Here is a 27,081-nt window from a genome sequence, read left to right as displayed (position 1 = left end):
ATATCTAAGGCCAAATTTGAATTTGGTCCTTCTTGACTTTATGTCTCTATCTACTCTTCCATCCAACTGCTTCTCAAGATAAATATAAAGGTCCAGGCAGTGGGCTGTGACAAATTTGAAGAAGGAAAGCTCGTTTTCATTGTTCAGGATGAAGAAAGTTAGGGAAAGCTTCCTGGGGAAGGGTACATATGAGCTGGGTCCTAAAGAATTTGAGGGATATCAACAATGAAGGAAAGGGATTTTAATGGAGAAAAAAAGAGAAGAGTTCGATTTAGCTGAATGACAGCATATAAAGGCATTCAGATAGAAGAGAACAAAAGACTAGGAGAAGTTTCTAATCTGACTAAAAATTAGACTACATGAGTTCATCCTTGAACCTTCAGTCTTTCTATAACATCACCAACAAATGTGGAGGAATTCTCTTTACTATTGTTCCTCATTCTTTCCTAGAAGACAAACCAGAATAAAAGTGATCTTTCTTTCACATTTTAGTCTTTTCAATACTTGAAGGTAGCCAACATTATTTCATTATCCTCCACCCTCATCCCCACACCTAAATCAGGAAGATCTGAGTTTAAATGTGACTTCAAATACTTCCTAGCTATGTGATCTTGGACAAGTCATATAACTTTTATCTACCTCTGTTTCCTCAGCTATAAAATGAGTTAACCTCTCAGGGTTGTTGTGAGAATAAAATGGGATAATATTTGTAAAGTCCTTAGCACAGTGCCTGACATATTTTCTTGTTATTGTTGGGTCATTGAGTTGTATCTGACTCTTCATGTCACGGACCATAGCACACCAAGACTTGTCTATAAGATTTTCTTGGCAAATATAGTGGAGTGTTTGCCATTTCCTTCTCTAATTGATTAAGGCAAACTGAAGTTAAGTGACTTGTTCAGGGTCACACAGCTAGGAAGAGCCTGAGGCTCTTTGAACTGAGGTCTCCCTGATAATTCTCTAACACCTGAGTCACCTTGCTGCCCCTATTAGCCTAACACATTTTTAATGCATGTTTGTTCCCTTATTTCCTTCTCTACAGCATCTCTAAATCATATATTCTTATTTTAATTCAGTTTAATAACTAAGGGCTTAAGAAGTGCCAGGCATTATGCTACTCACCATAGATACAAAGACCAAAATTATGACAATTCCTGCCTGCAAGTAACTTAAATTCTATCAGAGAGGGGAAATCATAAATACAGATTAATGAATTCAATTATTTACAAAGTGATTTCCAGTAAGGTAATGGGACATTAGCACCTGAAGGGGGGGAGGAAAAGTCTCATGGAGAAGATGGCCCTTGAACTGAGCCCTGAGTAAAGGGAGAGATTGTGGGAGTGTAAGCAAAGAAATATGGTGGATAACCTGAAAAAGATAGGAGATGTAATGCTATAACAACAAGTGAGTGGAATATGGTGAAAGAGAAAAAAGTTCAATAAATATGAAAAGGTAAATTGGGGCCAGATTTGAAGAGCTTAAAGAGAAGAATTTGCATTTCATTCTAGAGGCAGCTGGAGTTTCTTGGGTAAGAAAGTGACATAATCAGACTTGTACTTTAGGAATATTAATTTTGGAGCCATATGGAACATTATTCAAGAAGAGAGGGAGGGATAGAGAGAGAAGGTAGAAGAGAAAAAAGAATGAGGGAATGTGGGAAGGAAATCTAAAAGGAAGCTATTGAAAAGATACATTTATTGGGAAATAGGAAAACAAACTGGTAATGTTAATGTCATAAATTATGCTTGTGTCATAAGAAATGATGAATATGAAGGATTTAAAGGTGCATAGAAAGACATAGAATCTGAACCAGAGTGAAATAAATAGTATCCAGGAAACAGTATATGAAATGACTACAAATGGAAAAACAACAAAAAAAGTGAAACTGAATACTGCATAATTATAATCACCAAACCACCCAGAAGAAGAATTGCAAATGATTTCCATCTTTGCAGAGGTGGGAAACCATGGGTATAAAATATTTTATATACTGTGAGACTTTGTTAACATGTTGGTTGGTTTTGTGGAATTATTTTTTTTCTCTTTTTAAAAGTCCTTGGCTTGCTGGGTCAAGGAGGATGGATGGATATATTTGGAAATGAAGGGAATTTAAAAACACATGAGTAAAAATTGTAAAAAATATATAAATATATTATTGCATTAGTTCAGGTGAGAAGTGATGAGGACTTTACTAAGATATGAAAGCTGTGTAATAGAGAGAAAGAAACATATAAAAGATGTTTGAAGACAGAATCTGCAAAAAAATGACAACTAATTGGATATAAAGGGTGAGAGAAATTGAAAAGTCAAGGACAACTCTCACTGAAAATCTGAGGTGACAAAACTAGGTGACTAACAAAAAACAGGAATGTGATGAAGAGAAGAAAGAAGATAAAATTCTGTTTTCTACAATCTAAGCATTGTTAATTTTTAAAATAATTTTTACATACCATATTTTCCCATCTTTTTCCCATCCCATCCTGGTGTCTTTTGAAGAAATTAGCTTATCTTTTCATTTCCTAAAATATGTTCTTGCATAATTGAGCAAAATATACCAGTTGTGCCTTTCAGTGCAACCTAGATAGTATTAGTCTTTTGGACTACTATGTCATACTTTTAAATCATATTAGACCTTAAAACCAGCAAATATTTTTTCATAAGAGTTTGTCCTTTATAACTCATACATCTTTCTGTATAAGTTTTTTACACGTAAATTTTTACATTTATCTCTGTTCAACTTAATCTTATTTAAGACTTTTGTTCTAAGTTGTCACCTCTTTTGGATCCGGGCTCTGCCAATCATGTGTTAGTTTCATGTCATTTGCAAGTCTCACAGGAAATATGTCCTCGAATCCAAATCATTGATTAAAGCATTGAACAGTTACCCTATTAGCATATTCTTAGGAAATAAAAGACTTCAACCCAACAAACCTAGATAAGGGCTTTGGCCATAGATTAGGTGACTTTGGTTTTAAAATTATTTGTCATAGGTCACATTTCAAAGCCTAACTCTGTATATATTCAATTTATGTAATTGTTGGAAGATTCAATAAATATTGAATTTTTATTAGTCTAAAATGCTTAGGTTAAAAAAATCTTTTAAATTGATAAATTTCAGTTGTTAAAAATGTCTGTTACAATGAGGTGATTCAGGACGATTGCAATAGACTTGTGATAGAGAGAGCCATCTGTAACCAGAGAGAAGATTGTGGGATCACAACATAGTTATTGCTTTTTTTTGTTATTTGCTTGCTTTTTTCCTTATTTTTTTCCTTTTTGATCTGATTTTTCTCATGCAGCATGATAAATGTGAAAATATATATAGAAGAATTGCACATATTTAGCATATATTGGCTTACTTGCTGTCTGGGGAAGGAGTGAGGGGGAAGGTAGTGAAAAAAATTTGGAACACAAGGTTTTACAAGGGTGAATGTTGAAAATAATTTTTGCATATATTTTGAAAATAAAGAGATATTATTAAAAAAAGAAATCATTAATAACTTTTCTAGTTAAAAAGAAGTCTGTTGAATCAAAAATTTTCTCTAGATTGATAAGACATAGTTTTATAATTTATATATATAATCATGCCTAAGACAAGTTTCAAACTGTGACCAAATATTTATTGAGGCAGCTAGGTGGTTCAGTGGATAGATGGCTGGGCTGGGTCTTAAGAAGAATTGAGTGCAGATGTGGCTTCAGATACTTACTAGAGCTAGTATGACCCTGAGCAAGTCACTGAATCTCAGTTTGCCTCAGTTTACTCAGGTGCAAAATAGGAATGATGATATAAACTACTTCTTTTGGTTGTTGTGAGGATCAAATGACATATTAATAAAGCTCTTAGCCAAACACAACACATTGTAGGCACTATATAAATGCTTATTCCCTTTCTCTCCTTCATGTTCTATCAGACTCAACTAATAAATGTATAAAATTGAAGGAATGTAAACATGAAATAAATGATAGGAGTAATGAAATGAAAATAGGGGTAACAGTATGGATTAGGGAAGTCATATGAACACTGAGTATACATCCTTACATGTCAAGCAGCTTAACTAAATTTGTTTTTGTTGTGGTGGTGGTGGTGGTTTAGTTATTAGTCTCTCCCTATTACAAAACTGAAATGAGGATTCAAGGAATAAATAGTAATTTGTAGGGGAAGTCATGAGAAAAAGAATGTTCATTTGAAATAGTTTATATCAATAATCATTCCATTGATCATAATAAAGAAAATGTAGTCAAAGAACAGACATAGCAAAAAATGATGAGTCTGTGCTTTCTGTTCTTCTAATGAAAAAAAAAATTTGAATAGGAAAACTATGGGACTTATTCAGAACTTGTTTCTGGGGTAATAAAATTTTAAAATGCAAGCTAGAAGAAATGTCTCTTACCTTACTGGTGCCTTTTTCTTTTTCAACTACATCATGTTTCAACTTTTATTATACACATTTATATGTGTTATTTCTCCCTATTTATCTCATTTTTAACTTCCAGTAATTATCTTTTTGTTTTCATCTTCCTTAGCACCTAGCAGAGTATTCTACACATAGTGGGCACAGGACAAACATCTTTATTAAATGTCAAAGTTCCTAGAGTCAGAATCAAAAATTAAATTGTCAGGATTGTGCAAAGCACTGCATTTACAAAGAAAGATATAAGATAGCTCTTACTCTCAAGAAGCTCACAGTCTAATAGGAAAAACACATGAAAGGAAACTCAAAAGTAGAGAGGTGAAAGGCAGGTAGAAGAAGGGGAGGAGCATGATGAAGTCATTCAGCCAGCCAGGGCAGGAAACGGTGTGAGAAAGTTTGTGTTTCTGAATTGATTTCATCTTATAGAATTATGAGTTTCTGAAGATGATAAAGTCTAAGAGAAGAGTTAAGATGATATAGAAAAGGATGATATAGTTTCAAAACTTCCTTTCCTTTGAATTCTATATAAGCATACTTTTCAAGACATGATATCCAGCTTTCTGCCCAGACCCAAAGACTGGAATTCTGAAATCCAGGATCCCTTATCTTATCTTTTTGTAGGGACCCTTCAATTCAACTCTGAGAGAAATATGGTGAGAGCTGGAAATCAGGATGTTAGAACTAACTCAGATCCTGTTTGACTCCTCTTTCCCATTTTCCTTTTGCTGCTATAAGGGAAAAGGTTACCCGGATCAATCCCCATTTGCTGATCTCCAAACCCATCTTCAGGGACCTCATCTTTCCTCCTTATGTTTTTTTCCTAACTCAGAGCTAGACTGGAATTGAAGGGCTGGCTGGTCCTGATTGAAAGATTGTCCTTAGCCCCTGGTGGTCCTTCCTCTAGCTCCTCTATCAGTGTCCCCTGATGTTTTTCCTCCCACAATCCCTTTCTTAGCATAGAAGCATAGCTGTTCAGAACAGATATAGTGACTTTATGTATTCTCCTAGCACAAGGAAGAAGTTGGCAAATAAACTCAACCACCTTCAAAGAATGTGGGTTCAAATCTTGGCTCTACTATTTGCTAATTACTTGAGTGACCATTTTCAATTAATCAGCCATATAGCATTTATGAAGTAGCCATATAGCATTTATGAAGTACCTAATATGGGCCAACACTGTGTTAGTTGTTAGAGATACAACAAGAAAAAATTAGAAAAATCTCTCTTTTCAGGAAACTTCTTTCCTTAGGGCCTCAGTTTCCTTGTCAGTAAAATGAGGTAGCCTAGATGGTCGCTTAAGATAATCCTTTTTAGTTTTAAGATCTACAATCTTATGAATTTCTATTCATGCAGAATCAAGCATGTTTTTTCAATTACTGCAAACGATGCAAATATCTTCCCCATCCTCCCACACCCCCTAAATAATTAAAGGTTGTTTAGTGCCTAAATGACTCTAAATTTGCTTAGGAAGGAAAAGTTGCCTTTTCCAGTTCTGAGGGCAGGATAGAAAGCAAGATCATGAGGTTTCTTTTTTTGTTGTTTCTTCTTCTCTGAAGTACAGAATGTGTCCTATAAACCACCTTGACTTGGGTACCTGAATTTAGGATTTTTGTGCATCATATCATAAACTTAATAAAGTTGATGAAGTAAAATCTTACTGATAAACGTTTACCTTAAGGACCATATGTAGCCTTTTGACAAATCAACTTCTACATCCTTTATCAGAAGACTGTCTAAATTCCTTCAAATCTTACCAGCAGTTTTTTTCTATCCTTTCTGCTTATAAAGGTTATATCTATGTTGATGGATTTGCTGCTGCTACATAACAAGACCTCCTTGTGACCCTGCCTCTTAAATTACCTCTACCTTACACTTTGGCACAAATAAGTACCATCCCAACACTGCAACATTATAGGCTGATATATGTTTCCATTATGTTACCCAGCAGTCTGTGGCTGACTATACTTCAGAGTAACCCTGTAGATTTTTGTTTTTATCCTCCCAATTTGGTATTGTCCTATTTCAACTGTCCAAATTATATTAGCATAACTAGTCTGGTTTACCATACTTCACATATGCATAGTCCTTTGGAGATGTATTGGTAAAAGACTTGCCTGATACCACATATATTCATGAGAAGCATGACAAAAAAAAATTTGTTCTGTAGTTATTAGTTAAATGTATTTTGTCAAATACCAGAAATGTATATAGAAAGAAGGAAGAGAGGAAAAATGGAGGGAGGGAGGAAATGAGAAAGGATGCGAGGGAAGGAGGGAATGAAAGAGGAAGAGAGGAGAAAAGGGAAGGAGGGAGGGAAAGAAGGAGGTAGCAAAAAAAAAAAAGAGAGAGAGAGAAGAGAATTCCTTTCTCTCAAATACCTTATATTCTCCTAGAATTAAAGGTAGAGGGGAAACAACTTCTAACCAAATAACAAGGGAATTTATAGAAGGTAAGGTCAAGATTACTAGAGGAATCACCTAAATTTTCAAAAGGGAAGTGAAGAAAGGTAAAGATTCTGAGAGGAGGCAATAAAGACATGCATTCCAAATATAGAGGACAGTTTTTTGTAAATTAAAAAAAAATGGGAAACAAAATGTCAAGGTTGGTTAAAGTTACAAGTGGTCTGTTTTAATTTTTAATTGAAATAGACTGCATAACAAAGAATAATATGAGATAAAGCTGGAAAGATAGGTGGAAGCTAATTTGTAGAGGATCTTATATAGCAGGCTAAGGAATCTGTATTGAAGTTCCTGTTTACATGGGAAATGAGATGTGCAAAACTGTTTAAGCAAATTTATTTTGGTAGCTCTATGAAGGAGTGAAAATGGGAGTAAGAAGATAAATAAAAAGACTTCCATTATTTAGATAGGAGACCATAAGAACCTAAACTAGAATGGTGGCTTTATGAATGGAGAAAAGGGGACAGATACCCAAAGATCTGAAATAGAATCAATAAAAATAGACAACTGAATGAGACAGAAATTTGAGGTTTGAGAAGAGATGTAAGGATAAAAATGATTCTAAGCTGCTTCCCCCAGTTTTAAATTTTCTTATCCTAATATTGTAAAACTAAAAAAGAATGTGTGATAGGATATTTAGCAGTTTTGTTTCTTTATTAGGAGACAGATTTGAGAGAAAACAATGAATCCTTTTTAGATATACTGATTTTAAGTATATGCCATTGCCAATAGGATATACAAGTAGAGAGAATTTACTGGTTAGTGAGGAAGGATCATAATACAAAAGAGAAATTAGGACTGGATATGTATATATGTAGATTATGATCCAAATTATAATTCAGTTTTTGAGAACTAAACCACCTAGAGAACATGTAGAGTCAGGAAGTAAAATGGTCCAGGATTGAGTGTCAAGGGACTTTGGGGGATTGGGATAGATGATAAATGAGGAAAGACCAAAAATAAGCAGTCAGATCAATGGAGACAGAAATGTTAGATAAGTCAAGTGAAGAAAGATTTATGATGAAAAGAAATGGTTATCATCAATACTTTCAAAATTTGCAGTGAGGTCAAGAAAAACAGTGCCATCAGATTTATCAATTAAGAGATAATTTGAGATAATAGTTTAAATAGAATGACCTCGTAAGTGACAAAACCTCAGTGCAAGAGTTAAAAAGTGAATAGTTAGTGAGAAATTGGAGGCAACAAGAGCATCCAATCTCTAGCAGCTTGGACTTGAAAGGGACAAGATATTGCAGAGATAGCAAAATAAAATGAAAAGATTTTTGTTTTTTAAAGATTGAAGGCATATTTGTATAACTGTCAGGAAAAGACCAAATACAAATGGTTGGGCATGAATGGTAGTGTTAAAGATGGAAATAGAGAGAGAAAGAGATGGGTAAGTACTTGGGCAAATTCCAGAGGAAACAATATGATATAGGATCATTGACATGGGAAATGTTTTTAACCTTCTCAAGGAGAAGAGCTTGTCTTCTTTAGAGACTGGAGCAAAAAGAAAATATTGTCCATAGGGAGTTTACAACTTATGACTTTTTTTTCCTCAAGCTCATTAAAGAAGAAAGAGGTTATCTGCTGGGAAAGAGAAGATTGGAAGAGAGAGCTCTGGTAGTTTAATAGGAAGCCAATCAGAAGAAAATAGTATTTTTCATGCAGTAATAAAAGCCCAGTTCAGATTAGATAACGTGAATTTATGATAGATTCATTAATTACATTACTTTTTTAATGGCCTTCAACATTGAAGAATTAAGTATGAAGCAAAAAAATAAGGAATTAGCATAATGGGATGGGGTGATGGAGGAAGAAGAGATATACCTTGGGGAAAACATGTAAACTAAAAACAACTGACTTCCCTTTATCCAGCTTTCTCTTTTCCTGGCTACTTTTCCCTAGCCAGTTTCCATTCTTGAACTCCTAAAAGTCACTGGAGCTTTCTACAATAAATAGTACAGTCTCTTCTAGATAAGGTGATTTATTTTTACTAGCTCCTCATATAATTAGGGCTGAGGAAGTTTACTCTGAAAATGCATTTAAGTCTCTATTTTGATGTTAATCTTCTATCTAAAGGACTTGTTGACTTCAGTCTACTTTCCCACATTATGTTCAATCTCTGCATCTCTAGGTAGCATATTACGTGCAAAGGAATAGCTACCAATAGAAATCTTAATCCTGGAGTTTCTTACTGATACCATGCTTCTCGGGGATTTCTATGTTTAGCCATCAATGAGATCTGGATGCCACCTGGTGATTGACTGGTTGTATTACTAGTATAAAGTATGTCATCATGAAATGTTAATCATCTGTCCTTTAGTAATTTAAATGTTTTTCAAGTTTTGTTGATGAATAATAGTGTTTTGATGCTAAATATACTTGTACTATCTTCCTGTTAAGCTAGACTAGTTGACTTGTATTCTGTTGTTTTGAAGTCTTACTCTTTCTTCCAATTTTAACTTAATATTTGTAGTATGAACCAGAAATTGAGCCTTCCCCACTCTGGTTCTTATCATGTCGGATAACAAAAAATGTACCCAGTCTGCAATGAAATTACTTATTTGTAGGTCGTGTGATATCTGTCAATGGGCAACTGATTCAATATCAAGTTGGAGGAAACTCTGTTGTACATTAACTGTAGTTGCTAAAGGGACTTATTTTTATCATTATATGTGAAAATTTATATTTTCTGTATCAAAGTTTCTGCATTTGATTTATAATTATATGTGATTTACATTTTATATGATACCGTAATTAGAAAAGAGGGAAGATATTTTCAACTTTTTCAATTCCTTGAAAATATTTCCCTAGATTTGAGCTTTTTTGCTTTCGCTATGAACTGAAATCCCCCATGGTCAATTTTGTCTCATTTTCTCTTTTGAATAATTGCTGTTATAGTTGCATAGAAATTTAATTTTGAAAAAGGATGTGAAGGGTTATCAGAAGGCTTCTGGACATTTTTGGAACCTTAAAAACAAATAGCTGTTTGACTGCAAAAGTTATAGATGAAATTGAATTTCAAAAGAAGGAAAGATTTTGGCAGAGGAGAGTCAACCTCATTACAATGAGCCATCCATCACAAAGTTTGGTTTCTGAGTTAGTATCAACTCCAGATCTGGACAGCAGATACAAGAAGACTATTTTCCTTTCTGCTGACCTCATCATCTCATGGGTTGCTAATGTTATCTGTGAGTAGTTGCTTCCTTTATATTGATTTTTATTGATTTTCGATCCCAATATAGAATTCAACAAATATGCTAGTTCAGGGAGATTTCTAAAAGGTATCCTTTTTTAGCCTCTTTCCTGCTTAGCATGATCATTGTATCACTAAAGAAAGTTAACAGATCCAGGTTGTTGCAATGTTAATATACCAAGGGAGCATTTGCTAAATAAATTTCTAGACTTTGACCTTGGTTTCCTCACATACAAAATGATAACAATAATACTTTTAATACCTACTTCACAGGATTGTTGTGAAGAACAATTGAAATAATAGATGTAAGGTGCTTTGTAAACTTTAAAGTACAATATAAGTATCAGCTACCATGGCTGAGCAAGATAAGAATATAACCAATTCCAGATATTTTTAATAGCTAAAACAATTGAATGAGAATGTGTTAATTCATCTCATTGTGTTATGACCAAGGAAATGTTGTCCTTGACATTGGGTAGAGATGTACCTAGGCACTAGAATTCTTATGTTCTTCCTTCCCACTTCCAAGATCATAGAGGATTCCTACACATCTAAGGTATTGCTTTTGGCTCTCCTATCCCTAATCATCATCCCTCTTTCATATTTCTCACCTGGACCTTTTTCTTGGACTTATCATCACCACCATTCCTTCTTTCCCTTATATTCCCCTAATTCCCTTTCCCAATACCTTCATCCATTCAAAGTCAGACATATCCTGGTTGGATGATAATTAACTAATCTGATAAATTCATTATACTTATGAGAAATAATGGCTACATCTAAAGTGTCTGCTTCAGACAATTATTAGCAAAGTGAACCCAGACAAGTCAACTAACCTTTCAGCTTGCTTCCTCATCTCTAAAATAAGGTTATATTGAATGATCTCTGAGGTTCCTTCAGCTCTACATCTAAGATCCTATGATACTATTTGCTAATAGAAGAAGGGAAGAGGAGTTCCTCAAGACTCTCCTTATAATTTCCAAGTCACAAATGAATTCTAACAAGGATGTTTTGGAAACTATAAGATAGTATAGTGACTAGACCCATGAATGTGGAGTCTTCTAGATTCTACATTAGGTAAGCCTCTTCACTTTTTTGTGACTCTGTTTCCTTAAATACAAATTGGGTACAATGACAATGGCACCTATCTTCTAGATATATTGAAAGAATAAAATGATGATATTTGTAAAGGGCTTTTCAAATTTTAAAGAATGATATAAATTTTAGCTATTGTGCTATTCTAGCTATAAAGCTACTATTTGATCTCCCTGAACTGGAATAAATTGAATAGAATAGTAAAATTGTCTAAAACAATATAACTGAGTTTGTTATTCAATCTCACAAGCATAAATTGAAATATTAGGAGAGGGTTTTCGAGGGGGTGTTACAGCATAATTCCCCTCATATCTTTATACCTCATATCAGTGTGGAGGTGATAATGTCACCATGGTATCACCAGGCTTAAAGATCTCTCAAACTCGTGGAGATTATACCAAGCAGGAAAACTTCAATTCAGGCTAATTGATAGCTATCCTGTGACTTTCATCTACTGATTAACATAAATAACTTGAAAAATGCTTAACTACCAGGCAATGACTAACTTTTTTTAATCACCCACAATTTATGAAATTGACCGGTATGAATAAGGAAGCTATCTAACATGATGGAGGAAGTGCTCATACTGGTGAAATCACCCTTCTTTTCAAGTATTGAATTATCTTCAGAAAGGTAAATTCAAACAATGTTATCTCCAAATGACTCTTCTCTCTGAGATTACTATGCTCTGGCTTAAGAGGAGGTTTTGGTTTTTCTAATATTCACCAGAGAAGATCTTTAAAAAAAAAACCAAAAGCAATTATTGTCCTATTGAAATTTAGGTATAAATGATACTGGCAAGTATGGGAAGATAAGGCATTTTCTTCGGGGTATAAAATAATTCTGATGTTTTAAAATAAATAGTTTAAAGAACTGAAAACAATTTTCCTTAAAAAGTCATGAATTACCTCAAAACTTCTTTTTTAAGCCTCATGCTGCTTATTGTATATGCTTTCTGGAGTGATTCATTGCTCTGACTTTTCAGTCCATTAATATCAAAACCACTTTGTGTAAATGTTTCTCTGTCCCATTGTTCCTCTGGCAATATGGAAAGTCCCTGTGATGGCATTTGGAATAATGTGCCCATGAACCTGGAATGTCCTTAACTTCTTCCCTTCCTGGTGCAGTTGATACATACAGTCATGCCGCAAATGTTTTAGGATTGTTCATGAACCTTCTAGGTCCCTTTCATACAAGGATTAAACAAAGAGAGTCATAAGCTTTGAAATGCTGTTTTCACTAGAGGATATTGCAATCCGCAATTGTGTTTGTGTTTCCTTTCTAGTTCCTTTAGAAAATGACTATAATTACATCAAGTAGAGAGTCCAGATTATATGCACAAAGGGCTTTTTGCATTTCAAATTACAAAGACATTTTTGTCTCTAGTTTTCTTTTATGTGTTTAAGTTAGAATGGCAGCTCTAGCCTTCATTCCATAGTGTGAAGGAACATTTAAAATTCATCATTCTCTATCATGCTATATTCAATTCATTTGTACCTAATACTTTATGTTGGTATAAACAGTTGTTGTTGTGAGGTTTGAGGTCATTTGGAAATGTTTATGTAGGAGGTTAAAAATAAACCCACCTTAATAGTAATAATAAATTAAATTAATAACTAATATTTACATAGCATTTTATGGTTTTAAAAAGCACTCTCCTCCCCAAACCCTTGTAAGATGGGCAGAATAATGATATGAACCACAAAAAAGTTACTTCTCTATGAATTACTTAATGTAAAGACACTTCTGAGAAAGATAACTCTGCTCAAGATATCAGAAAACTGTTTTTGGTCAAGTCTGATCAGAGTTCTAGGATAACAATTACTAGAAGCTAAAATTTGTATAGTGTTTGTTGCAACAATCATTGTGAAGTAGGTGCTATTATTGCCCATGTTTTAACATGTGAGCAAACTGAGACTGAAAAATCTAGTTACTTAATGCGCTCTCTCTCTCGCTCTCTCGCTCTCTCTCTCTCTCTCTCTCTCTCTCTCTCTCTCTCTCTTCTCTCTCTCTCTCTTTCTAACTAAGGTAATGTTTAAATTTGTATTTTGCTGACTTCCAAGTTCAGTACCACATTTTCTGTGCTATCTAAATGCCTTCTAAGAACTAGAAAAACTAGTCCACGATAGAATTTTCTTCCTCAGTGACAAAGGAAACATATGAGAGAAAAGGCTATGCTCAGGTTAAAGATAAAGACAGAGAAAGACTAGAAAGTGATAAGGGGCCAAATCTGTTAGTAAAAGGAACTAAATATTTTAGGAAATGCCACTAAGCTAAGTTCAGTGAATAAAATATAAATGTCAATCCATCTATTTCTGAGCATGAATGTGAGATCATCTAGTCCAGGCTTTTCATTTTCCAGACAAAGACTGAGCCCTAAAGGATAATTAGCTTTCCCAAGGTTACTTAGGCACTTAAGTGGCAGAGCTAGATTTTCGACCCTCATTCCTGTATACTATGCTGCATGTTCTAAACTACTTACCTATATCTAATACACGCCTAGAGACTTATTCAAATTACAGCTTTGTGCCATGATGATAATATCTACATGACCCAGTACAGAGTAAAGTTTCTGGAGAAAAATAAAAACCCTGATCCCAAGATCTCAGATTTTAGATAAATAATTCCTTTGAGTGATAATAATATAAAGTTTCCAAGAAATTTTCTGTTGGAAATATTTGAATTAATTTTATCACTTTGTTATTTTTGCACATTCTGCCTAAGCTTTATTGCAAAGTATATAATAACATTTCAGTTAATTCTAAATGGTCACAAACTATCCTCTTCCCTTAGGAGAACTTATTTAACCATTTGGAGTTAGGTATGACTATAGAGAAAAATTGTGTACATGATATATAAAGTATATGTATATATAGATGTATACATTGGAAAGAAGGGTGAATCTTAACTTATTGTTTTATTAGTAAAGAAATAACAAGATAAAATCTCCCTGCATTAATTCAGAACATATTCTTCAAATTAATTTTTCCTTACTGTTAAGTGCTATATACTAAAAGAATGCAAATCAATTATTATTCTAAATGAAACATAACTAAAATGGAAAATTTGATATATAAAGTTTAAGTCATAGATTTTGAAAGTAAATTTTTTATCATTCTCTCTTTTGATTTCATCATAGTTTCCTCTGAGTCCTTAAGCATAAATAAGAGCTGACTGTATAGGCTGTATATTATTAACTAATTGTATTAATTGATTAACTGATTGTATTAAAGTTGGTTTATAAGTGGAATCAAGATGCATTTCCTTAAAGAAATAATGTTATAAATTCTAGTTGCATTTTCAGGTCAACCCTTAGAATTCTACACAATGTCACTAATAATATTTTTAAATACATGAAAGGAAATTGTGATTGAAAAACACACTTTGGAAAATATAATGTGAAAATATTTCAGAATACTCAAAGTTCTATATTAAGATCAGTTTGTAGTTGTAGTAGCAGTAATAATAGAAGAGGTGATGGTGGTAGTGGTGGTGGTAGTAAACTAAATAATAATAATAGCCTTTATTTCTAAATCTGATGCAACAAATTACATCTATTATGTGTTGAAGAAACCCCCCCCCCAAAAAAAAGTTCCTGACTTTAGTAAGCTTACTCTGTACAAGAATCTTCTGAACCTGAGCCCTAAATCTTAGGACTCTCTCCCTAACACTGAAGAGATCAGCAAGCAGAATGGGAAGAGAATATCAGTCAGTAACAAAAGAAAGCCTGGACAGCTTTCGTGGTTCAGGAGGTCAGCTCATCAATAATGTCAGAAAAAAGCTCTAATCACAAAAATAATATATATTAATAATGTTGACATATCAAGCACAAAGAGTTGGAGTGTAAACACATAGACATTGTTTGTAGATAACCTGCATGTAATAAAACCACTGATTTGTATTTAACCTAGGGATATCCATTTCTTTGAGTGATTTAAATCTAAGTTATATGCACATCGTTTGGATGAGGGAAAAGGAGCTCACTAAACTGTTATACCAAGAGCCACCTCTACTTTCTCATTTGTCCTCCAAAAGACAAGATTATGTGATTTGAGTAGCCTGGATAGTACTTAAAGGTGGCACCTGAGGTTATAGCAAACAGCAGTGGCTGGAGCTTTTTATTTATTTGGGGGGGTGGGTATAGGGCCAGCAACTGTCTGTAGTACCTCAATACTTTCTCTTCTGCTATAAACTGAGTACCCCTTCTTCTGTTACACTATGCCAATTCTTCCTAGTATGGGATGTTAATAAAGCTCCAAGGAATAATTGCATGGAGAGACTATATACTTGCCTTTTGGAGATAGTGAAGGATAGAAAAATCTGGTATACCATAGTTTATGGAATCAAGAAAAGGCAGATGCGACTAACAATGATAAAAGTTTAAACTACCAGAGAAATCTTAACATGCCAGAATGATTAAATTAGGCTAATGAAATTAATTGCATCTTCTTTTTTCCATATGAACGAAACAGAACATTGCCAGTGTGTAAACCTAGGCTCTCAGAGTTTTACTTTGCCCATCATAATTATCAGACTTCAAGTTTGAGATGTTCAGTTCAATCATGGAAAATCAGCAGATTTTGGAGTATATAAAGGCAAAGTCCTAGAGGAACAGGCCTCTGAGAGATTCTTCAAACTTATGAAGATCTGAGAGAGCAAAACCTTTACCTATACAGGCTGATTTTGATTCTTTTCATTAATTTATATTTGGAACATTGAAAGACCTGAAGAAGGAAAAAAAAAAAAACAGTTGAGTGTCAAAACCTCATACGTTAAGGATCCTAATCAGAGCAAAGATAAGAAATTCTCACAGGGAAATCTATGAGGTAATGAACTAGAAATATAGCAACCTACAGACTCTATTCCATTTCAACAAAACAACTGAGATTGATGAACAATAATTCAATGAGAAGTCTGATCTGTTCCGCCTTTACGATGTTTTCGATTGTTTTCTATAAGGATTTTCTGAGTCATTTTCTTGCATGTGAAGTTTATATTTTTCACCTTCAGAAAATAGGATGCAATTATTCATTCAATTAACAAATATTTGAGCATCAACTATTGTTGCTTTAATTCTTATCTTGTAGCAGTGATCAAATTCTAAATCCCTTAGGTGCTGCCATAATTACTATCTGTTGGCATTTATTGTGGCACATGAGTGAACAACAAAGAACAGATCTAATGTCTTCTCTTAGGAAATTTACATTGAGGAAAATTGGACAATTTAAATGATCATTTTGTCTCCTTTTTACTCTTTCCTCTTCCAATCTTGTTTATGTTTTATCTGGTATTGAAATTATTTGTGCATAAATCAATTAAGAAATTATGGGATCCAAAGCTGGAAAGAACCTCAGAACTCATCTAAACAAACTCAGCTATTTTACAGATAAAGAAACTCACTCAGAGAATGTAAGAGACTAACCAAACAGCACAAAGGTCGTGTTAAAAGGCTAATCCAACAGGACATTGGTAGTGAGTGGCACAACTGGAATTTAAATCCAGATCCCTTAATTTCATAGTCAGTACACTTTCCATTGCTATCTATTGTAACTGGATGTAGAGATAAAAAGACCTAATTTGAATCCAAATTCTGCTACTTAACTATCTCTGTGAACTAGAACAACTCACTTAATTAGTTTTGGTCTCAGTTCTTATCAATAAAATAAGGGAATTGGACTAAATGAACTCTAATTTCCTAGAATTTAATGAAATTTAGAATTGTATATGATTTACCAAACACTTGGAACATATTTTGAGAAACACCTTTCCAAGACCTATCATGTCTGTTTCAGGTATGAAGTCCCCATTCACTGGGCATTATTTGTTATTCAGTCAGTTCAATTGTGTACAGTTCTGGACATGTACCCCATGTGGGGTTTTCTTGGCAAAGTTATAAAAATAGTATTTCCTTCTCCAGATCATTTTATAGTTGAGGAAACTGAGGCAAACAGGATTAAGTGACTTGCTCAGAATCACACAGCTAAAAAGAGTTTGAGACCAGACTTAAATTGAGGTCTTCCTGACTCCAGACCTGGAGCCTCTCCACTGTGCTACTTATTCAGCAAACACATTTTTCACTGGCAGGTAATGGGTTTCTCCCTGGGGATCATGTTCTTTAACCTTTTTGTGGAACAAACTTGAAGGAAAATTTAATGCATTGAGGTAACAAAGTAATATATCAACTTCTTACATTTTCCAGAATAATTTACCTTCTTGCCTTCATCTTTTCCCCAAGAGTAATATAGAGCCTTTGATTATTGTGAGCAGTTTTTGAAGTACTTTCAGAGAGCTCATTTTCACACAAATCAAAAAGTTATCATCTTAAATCATTGTACAAGTACCTTTGTGATAGGCGCTTTAAATGTAGGTACCGAAAGTATGTAGAACTGAGCTGGAAAAACTAGTCAAACATTCTGAAATAAATGTGTTGATAACATTGGCCTGCAATTGTCAGTGTTGCAGATGCAGGCACTTAAACATTTTCTTCATCTTTCATGTCGATCTTCTGTATATGTATGTGTACATGAGAGTGTATATCTGTTGAATCCATCACCATCTAAAATATTTCAATCCAGTATAAAATTACTTGAACAATTGTTACATGACATATTTTTTTATATGTGAGAAGTTTTTTAAAAAATCTAAATGTAATATGCCTATATCTGGAGATATTTTTCATCTATTTTGCTTTTGCCAGAAAGAAATGAAAATGATACAGATAAAGACCAGTTAGAGAACTCTATTTTGAGGTCACCTAGACCTTATCATGTATTAAGCATGCACTATTTGAAGCATTGTGGGAAGATTGGGCAGGAAAAAAAGTGAGAAAGTCAAAGATGCAGCTTTTGCTTTCAAAAAGCACAAAACTCCAGAGAGAGTAAAACTGAAAAAAAAAATCTAAATTTCTACCTCCTTTCTCATTTACTCAGCTAAGGACTTTGAATTATATTATCTTAGGGGAGGGGATGAAAACAATCCCCAAGAACTCTTCTTCCTCTTCCATCTTTCTGATGTCTTTGTCCACTATCACCTCCTTCACTCCTGCTTTCTTGCCAAGATAAATATCATTCTGTTTTTTCTTCTCCAGAAAATAATCCTTTCTATGAATCTTATTTTATCACTAATCTTCAATATCTCCCTACCTTTTGACTGCTTCCTGCTGCCATTAAAGATGCCCATTTTTTCCTATTAAAAAATCTCCCCAAATTTTTGCATAATCACTCTACCTTTCATAGTCTTTCTATCTCTCCTTTCCTTCATAACAAAATTCAGTGAAAAAGCTTTCTATAGTAGGTACCTGAATTTCTTCTCCTCTCACTTCCTTCTAAGTCCCATCATCTCTTAATTGCCAAATCTAATAGCCCTTTCCCAATCTTTATCCTTCTTGAAAAGTCTTCAGCCTTTGACATTTGCTGACATCCCCTCTACATTCTCTTTTATGTAGATTTCCATTACATAATTATCTCCTAGTTCTCTCCCTGCTGTATCACTATTCTTTCTTATTGTAATCTTACTCTAAGTCATGCACACTAACTATAGGTATTCCTCAAGGGTCTATACTGAATCCTCTTTTCTTTTTATAATATCTTGCTTGGTGATCGCATCAGATTATAAGAGCTCAATTACTATATTTCTGCATCTGATTCTTGGATCTATTTACCTACTTGTAACCTTTTTCCTGAACATCACCAACAAGCTCTTGAATATTTTGAATGGGATATCCTATAGATACCTCAAACTTAATTTGCCCAAAACAGAACTCACTATATTTCTCCCCAAACTCTTTGCCTCTTTCTAACCTTTTTTTGTTAAAGGCATAACCATCCCGAATCACCTAGACTATCACTCTTGTTGTCATCCTCTACTCCTTACTCATATTCACTGAAAATGTCCCATCTGTTAACAAATTGCTTTGCTATAAAAAGCATCTCTCAAATATGCCTCCATTCTCTCAACTCACACAGTTGTCACCTTGCTATGAGCCTTCATCACCTCCTGTGTGGTCTATTGCAATAGGATTCTCTCTCTTCTCTCTTTAATACAGCCTAGCAAAGTAATTATCTTAAATCACGCATCTGACTATGTCAATTCCCTCTTCATTAAATTTTAGTGGTTCCTTATTACCTTATTATCTCCATGATCAAATATAAAATCTTAGTGCCTTCCTATACCTCCTATCTTCTTATACTTTATTCTTCTCTATGTACTGTATGATTAGCAACATTGTCCTTATTTTTCCTCACACACAATATTCCATCTTTTACTCTGCCTTTTCATTGATTGTTGGTCCCCCATGAAGAAGTCTTTCTCTTCATTTCTGCCTCCAAGCTTCCTTTTCTTCCTCTAAGACCCAACTCAAATCTCACTTTCTGTATTTTCCCATCCCATACCCCTATACCATTTTTAGTCCCTTATCACTTAGATGGAAAAATGTTTGTCTTTTGTCTCCCCCATTGTAACATAAACCTAGAATGTGGACCATATTTTCTTTCCTTTCACTTATTATGAATGACAATTTCCCTCTATTTTTAATTATATATTACAAAGATTACATTGTATATTACAAAGCAATGGCAGCGAGGTAGGACAGTGAATGGAACACCAGGCCTGGAATCAGAAGTTCTGAGTTCAAATTCAGCTTCAGACACTTAATACTTTTGTGCTCCTAAGCAAGTCACTTAAATTCTGTCTGCATTATATTTCTCATCTTTAATATAAGTATAATATTAGCACTTTGTTGTGAGGATTAAATGAGATATTACTTCTAAAGTCCTTATCATAGTACCTGCCATGCAGTAAGCAGTATATAAATGTTAGCTATTATTATTATTATTAATTATTTCTGCAAGAAAAAGAGACACATTAGATAAGTTTCTTATTTTGGTTGAAAGTGATTTAGTGAAATATTATTCATTATTTTCTTAAAATATCTTCACCCATCATGGAGAATAAGAATAATATAGTCTACTCTGATTTTTCTTAAGGCAACTGTGCTCATTTTCAAAATGTATATCATATAGAAGTATTTTTTCCCACAAACCCACTAAAATACTCATTACTCTGATAGAGTAAAACTATATATATGTAACCAAACAAGAATTCTGTAAAATCCCAGAGGAAATTGCCTCCTACAAATGCCTAAGGCACTCTGCAGCTAGTTTTCAAAAAACATTAGGATTGGGCTGCTCAAAAAAAGCTACTCAGTTATGAAATATGTATTGACTTCACCTACAGTGACCAGTTCCCCTTGCTTTACATTCTAGCTACTCTTGCTTCCTTCTAATGCTTTATATAGATTGGTAGACTGAGGAAACCATTAACAGGTTGCCTATTAAAATATATATTAAGATATTAAAATTATCCATTTTTTAAAGAATGGGCTAATTAAAATATTTTCAATTATGAATTTAAAATGTTACTAGAAAGAATAGTATACTGACTGGAAGTTATCAGGCCTTGGTGGAAGTCATTAAATCTGTATGTCACTTATTAGCTATCTGACCTTATTAAACTTTCCTGAAAAAGAAACTTTCACACAAAAAGACTTGTATGAACTGATCCAGGTGTTAGTGAACAGAACCAATTATATGAATATTATATCAATATTGTTTTAAAAATCTAATTAAAAGATTTAAAAACTCTGATTAATGAAGTGATAAATCATGAGAATCAGTGATGAAATATGCATCATATATACTGATAGAGAGGTGAAGAGACACATAATTTGTTTTGCTTGTGTGTTTGTTAGAAGACTTTTGTTTCTTCTTTCTTTTTCTTTTAATGAGGCATACAGAGAAAAAAAAATATTCTTGGTAACATTTTTAATAAATGAAATTTAATTTTAAAAAGAGAAAAAGGAGTTTCTTATACTTTTGGGGCATTGACTTCCTCATTTGTAAAAGGGGAGTAATAATATTCCAGTAATATCTTCTTTAGATGTTGTGAGAATCAAATAAGACAATACATGTAAAAGAAACTTTAATGGCACAGTGGATAGAATGCCACCACTGAAGTCAGGAGGATCTGAGTTCAAATCTGGTCTCAGACACTTAACACTGCCTAGCTGTGTGACCCTGGGCAAGTCACTTAACCCCAATTGCCTAAGGGGAAAAAAAAGGAAAAAAAAGAAACTTTATACACAGTGAAGTTCTAAAACTCTCTATAATAGTAAGGTATTAATATTCATTCATAGACCTTCATTTGCATATAAATAGTCCTACTGTTTAATTTATATTAGGTTCTAGCACATCCTTAGGGGCAATGTGGTATAGTAATAAGAGCATTAGTCGTGCAATCATAATAACTAATAACAATACTTAGTGTATTTGTTGTATCACTCAGGAAAAGTTCCTTAATTTCTCTCTTTTCTTATCTGTAAAGATAATATGATCACATTTATATAAATTATCTCCTGCTGTTGTCATAAAGAAAACACTTTTTAAATCTTAAAGTACTTTGGCATCGTTACCATCATCATTAATTAGTCACAGACTGCCCTAAGGGAACTGTTTTTTTGAGTAATGTTATATAATATTGAGGTTTACAATCATGCCTTCCTTTGTATCAAGAGAGTAGTCTTTGTTATATTTATGAAAATCCCCAGTAGCTAAAAATGGATTCATGCTAACTTTTATTATTTCCAATTTCAAAGATCATCTGTTTTAGGTGACTTTAATTGTTTAGCTTAATATTTCTTGAACCAATATTTGTATTTTTCTAAGAATATTTAGAAATAATGAACACTTATGTGGTAGTAATGAAAAAGACATATGCAACACATTAAATGTCAAGTTTATGAATTTCATGGATCCTTATATGTAAAACTAGGCATGTGATATTACTATTCAAAATATTCCAATAGTTTTCTGCTGTCATCCCAGTAAAGTTCAACATTTTTCTGGCATTCAAGGCCCTACCTACCTTCCAGTCTTAATTTTTTTAGACCCCACTCATATAGTTTATCTCTTTTACATATCCTCTACTTTTGTATTTTTGCTCATGGCATATTCTAGACATGGAATATTTTTCTCCTTCAAATTTATATATTTTGTATTGCCCCTCCTATTTTAATGTCAAATTTAAAGGTCATCTGTTCCAATAAGCCTACCCTAGTCCCCCCCAATCAAAAATACCATCATGATTTGTGCCTCCCTGCAACTTTACCCAGTTCAAAAGTCTTAAGAACCGGAGGCTAGGAATTTTGCCCAAGTTATTTGTAAACAACCTGTTTCTGGGTTAAAGTTGAGTAACTGAGAGAACACTAAATACATCCCTGTGATCTATTAAGTCTGGCCTTGACATCTACTTTTTTTCTTGACATACACTTTTAAATAACATTATTAGAGATAAGAAATGGTCTAGCATAATAATTCACAGTATGTCAAAAGACAGTAATGATTAATTGCTGAACTAATTGTACAAATGCTTAAAAGACAAGAGAATATAGGCTGGAATTGGGCTGCAAATGTTTTAAAGAGAAGTATCAGTTGTGTGATGGAGGATTAATAGCCAACTGGGAAAAGTGGAGAGTAAACCATTGGCTTGAACAAAAACAGGCAGAAAAACAGGTAACACTGAGTAAAAATGCTTATCTAAAGTAGTTGTGTAAATTTGAAGAGGTCAGTTTGGAAAACTAACCTGAACTCTTATTTGATGAGAGCTTTGAATACTAGGCTAAAGAACTCTGACTTAATCCTATAGACAACAAAAATTATTAGCTGATGAGCAGAGGAACTGACATAATGAAAGTGATATTTGGGGAAGCTAGGTGGTGCAGTGAATAGAGCACTAGCTCTGGAGGCAAGAGGACCTAAATTCAAACTTGGCCTTAGACACCAACTGTGTGATCCTAGGAAAGTCATTTTATCCTAACTCTCTTTTCAAAAATAAAATTTAAAAAAAGAAAGTGATATTTTAAGAAGGTGAGTTAGGATGTGTTAGAAAAGACAACCCCAGATGCTGGCTGACTATAGAATGCATGACCTCAAAGCAAACAGTTTCCTATAGGTTATAAGATTTGGAATCATTATTGATCAGAGAAATGCAAACTAAGACAACTCTGAGATACCACTACACACCTGTCAGATTGGCTAAGATGACAGGAAAAAATAATGATGAATGTTGGAGGGGATGCGGGAAAACTGGGACACTAATGCATTGTTGGTGGAGTTGTGAACGAATCCAACCATTCTGGAGAGCAATCTGGAATTATGCCCAAAAAATTATCAAATTGTGCATACCCTTTGATCCAGCAGTGTTTCTATTGGGCTTATATCCCAAAGAAATACTAAAGAAGGGAAAGGGACCTGTATGTGCCAAAATGTTTGTAGCAGCCCTATTTGTAGTGGCTAGAAACTGGAAAATGAATGGATGCCCATCAATTGGAGAATGGTTAAGTAAATTGTGGTATATGAATGTTATGGAATATTATTGTTCTGTAAGAAATGACCAGCAGGATGAATACAGAGAGGACTGGCGAGACTTACATGAACTGATGCTAAGTGAAATGAGCAGAACCAGGAGATCATTATACACTTCGACAACGATATTGTATGAGGACATATTTTGATGGAAGTGGATTTCTTTGACAAAGAGACCTGAGTTTCAATTGATAAATGACGGACAGAAGCAGCTACACCCAAAGAAAGAACACTGGGAAACGAATGTGAACTATCTGCATTTTTGTTTTTCTTCCCGGGTTATTTATACCTTCTGAATCCAATTCTCCCTGTGCAACAAGAGAACTGTTCGGTTCTGCACACATATATTATATCTAGGATATACTGCAACATATCCAACATATAAAGGACTGCTTGCCATCTAGGGGAGGGGTGGAGGGAGGGAGGGGAAAAAAATTGGAACAGAAACGAGTGCAAAGGATAATGTTGTAAAAAAAAATAAATTAAATTAAATTAAAAAAAAAAGATTTGGAAGAGATTGTCTAGTCTACTCTCATTTTATAGAAAAGGAAATGAAGCTTAAATCAATGAACTAAATTTGTCTAAGGTCATCCAACTATTAAAATGATAGAACAAGAATTCAAGAAAGATTCTCCCAACTCCAAATCTGGAACTTTCTCTACTATGCTATCCTGCTTCATTAAGTTAGGGAGGCTTTTCCAATAATTCAGGCATTAGTTGACAAAGTACCTATATTAGAGTGGGGTCAATGGAAAAAGGAAGAGGCAAATATGAAAAGATTTTGAAGCAAGAATCAAAGTGGGTTTAATGAAAAAAAAAGAATTATGCTAAATATTGGAATCTTAAAAATTTACAATCAGATTATTCTTCTGCAGTTTTTGATATCATAATGGTCTAGAGGTAATAGTGGAAGAGTGAATAGCATCCTAGGCCTAGAACCAGGAAGTTCTGGATCCAAATACCTCCTGTGTCACTATTTCTTTGGGAAAATTAAAAGCTTCTTATCAGACAAATATCTAACATATGTCATGTGTGTGTTAGAGTTTAGGATCTGGATTGGTGGGAAAAGATGCTAAACTTTAAAAAATCACAAGTCACCCCTAGAGAGGGTTCCCTTTCCTTACATTGGCAAAAACCACCTTAATAGATACTATCAATAGTAGTGAGAAAAAGTGACTACACCACCCTTTTCCTGCTACAAAATAGGAACCCATTATCTACAACATTGCTCCAAGCAGTCATTATCATCACCTAAAGTCCATTTGCAAATTTTTCTTTGCATACCATTCTCTTCCAATGTCATCAAGCATGTCCATTAGGGAACATTTTTTATCATCATAGATGCAGAATTGGAAGGAAATTTAGAGATTATCTAGTCCAACTCTCTTGTTTTATTAATGAGTAGAATGAGAGCCAGAGGGACTAAATAACCTGCCTAGTAAGTGACAGAATCAGATTTCAATCTCAAGTTTTATTGTTAATGTTGTTTTCTTCTTCAGATAGTAACACTTGCTCAAGTTAAAAAGGAGACTATATCCTACCTACTTCCATTTACTACTTCCTTGATCTTGATTTGCCTTGCAGAGCTTAAGAAGCAAAGGGTACATTACAGGTAGACTATTTGCCCTGATTAATAGAGAAGTGCTCACTTTATATAAATTTGAATTATGCAAATTCAACTTTAAGGAATTCTGAAAGAAATCTGCATTCCGAAAAACAAACAAAAACTCTATGTTAACTTTGCTGTCAATTCTGTGTTCCATCCAGTCTTGTGCCTGAGTTTGGTATTTTGCAGCCTTCCCACCACCCCACTACCACCACAAAAATAAATAAATTGAGAAAAAATATTTTTAAAAAATCCTCCAAATGAAAGCAGTAGACTGCCACTGTGGATTGATTGAACCTAAAACTTGATGTCTCTAGCATGTAGAAAGCAGATCTTTGCCCCACTTAGCCTTTCCATCCAAGTGGCTGACCTTTCTGTGAGTCTTTCTTACTTAAGTTCCAATATTTCTGTCACCCCCCAAAAAAAATTTCCATTTTCTTCCTTTCTATTTCAGGCAGGCCTCATCCTCCCATTTCTTCATCCTCCTGCTTCACTCTTGTAGTCATTAAAATCTATGTCCTTCCCCAAATAGGATGAGTAGCTAGATGCTTGATTATCGACAAAGATTTATTTTCCTCAGGCACTGTACCATCTCTTACATAACTCATTAGTGAAGATGTTACCGTTGCTCTGTCTCAGTGTAAGAACTGAAGATGGATTTCAAAAATAGTTACTCTTGTTTACATATGATTGTTGTAGTAAATACTTCTGAAGTGGAAGAAAATACTGTTGCTATATAAATACAGAAGGATTGAAGAAAATATTATATATGCTTTATTTTTGCTTAGTATGGTATAGTATAGCACTATCTATATGATTGAAAAGTAAATTTTAAAATTCTAAATATTAACCCTCTTGATTGACAAGAAGCATTACACCAAAATTGGCAAGGTGATGTCAGAAATAATATTTATAATCAAATAACTGATGACAGAAAAAAATAAGGGGGAAAAGTGACTTTATAAAAGCATCATGACTGAAGTGCAGCCCCTCTTTAAGTGAGCTTTTCAATGCAATTTTGACTTAAATGTTAACTGAAGAATCACTAGAGATAAAATGTTAAAAGGCAGTGTTGATAAGCCAAAAAAATGACAAACCAACTTTAAATTCATTTAATGAACTTCTTCAAAATAGGTTCCATCCAGATTTCAGGTAACGAATGACTTGGGTTTTTGTTATTGTTTTAGACTCAACAAGTTGCTGATTACCCCAGCAGTGATGCCTCGGTTACTCAGCTGCATTCCTGGAGTCACTTCAGTAGTCTCCTAGGCAAGTCTTGAAGCCTTTGGAATTAAAGACAGGATCCAAGAAATCCATTCTTCTTTGTATGTTCCCACGATATAGATGTGCAGGATTTTCCGAATGATCATACGGACACAAAGGTTAGTGAATTATGTAAATAACTCATTCTCTAAAGTGCTAAACTTCATTACAGTGAATACTTAGTGTATATTAATGAAGTAGTCCCAGAGAGGAGAAGGTTATTGAATAGTGATCTTTAGAATCATGGAAAAAATGGTCCCATTTGTGCATTTCCATAGCATGGTAAAAGAAAGATTAGAAAGAAATAAAGTGATTTTTGTCTACTAAGTTGAGGATACAACTGAATAAGGTAAAAAGTGCTTTGATTAGTGTTAAGACTAGTCCCTACATCTATTTTACTGAACTAAATGCTTCTGATTATTAATGTGGCCAGATAATTCCCAAATATCTTTATCTCTCCTTCACAGTTAGATTATTGAGTCCTATTCAATGAGCTTATCCAACTGATTATCCTGACTTTATTATCCCCTGACTAGGGGTGATTTTGTTTATTTAGATATTTAATGTAATTAAATCTACTTCTGAAAACCATTTTGACTAGACAACTGTGGCCCACATCACTGATTGG

General features: G+C 33.9%; 1 protein-coding gene across 1 annotated transcript in view; it reads left to right on the top strand.

The window, feature by feature from the left end:
- HS3ST5 (heparan sulfate-glucosamine 3-sulfotransferase 5) overlaps positions 1–27,081 on the top strand; it is a 290,397-nt gene that overhangs the window by 99,573 nt on the left and 163,743 nt on the right. The window contains exon 2 of the mRNA XM_051997573.1: positions 26,378–26,572. The gene's annotated coding sequence lies outside the window, so the exon portion shown is untranslated. The remainder of the gene's footprint in view (positions 1–26,377; positions 26,573–27,081) is intronic.

This window comes from Antechinus flavipes, chromosome 4 (genome assembly GCF_016432865.1).
Source record: "Antechinus flavipes isolate AdamAnt ecotype Samford, QLD, Australia chromosome 4, AdamAnt_v2, whole genome shotgun sequence".
Lineage (NCBI taxonomy): Eukaryota > Metazoa > Chordata > Mammalia > Dasyuromorphia > Dasyuridae > Antechinus > Antechinus flavipes.
The sequence above is the reverse complement of the archived record's forward strand: the minus strand, read 5'-3'. Positions and strand labels throughout refer to the sequence as shown.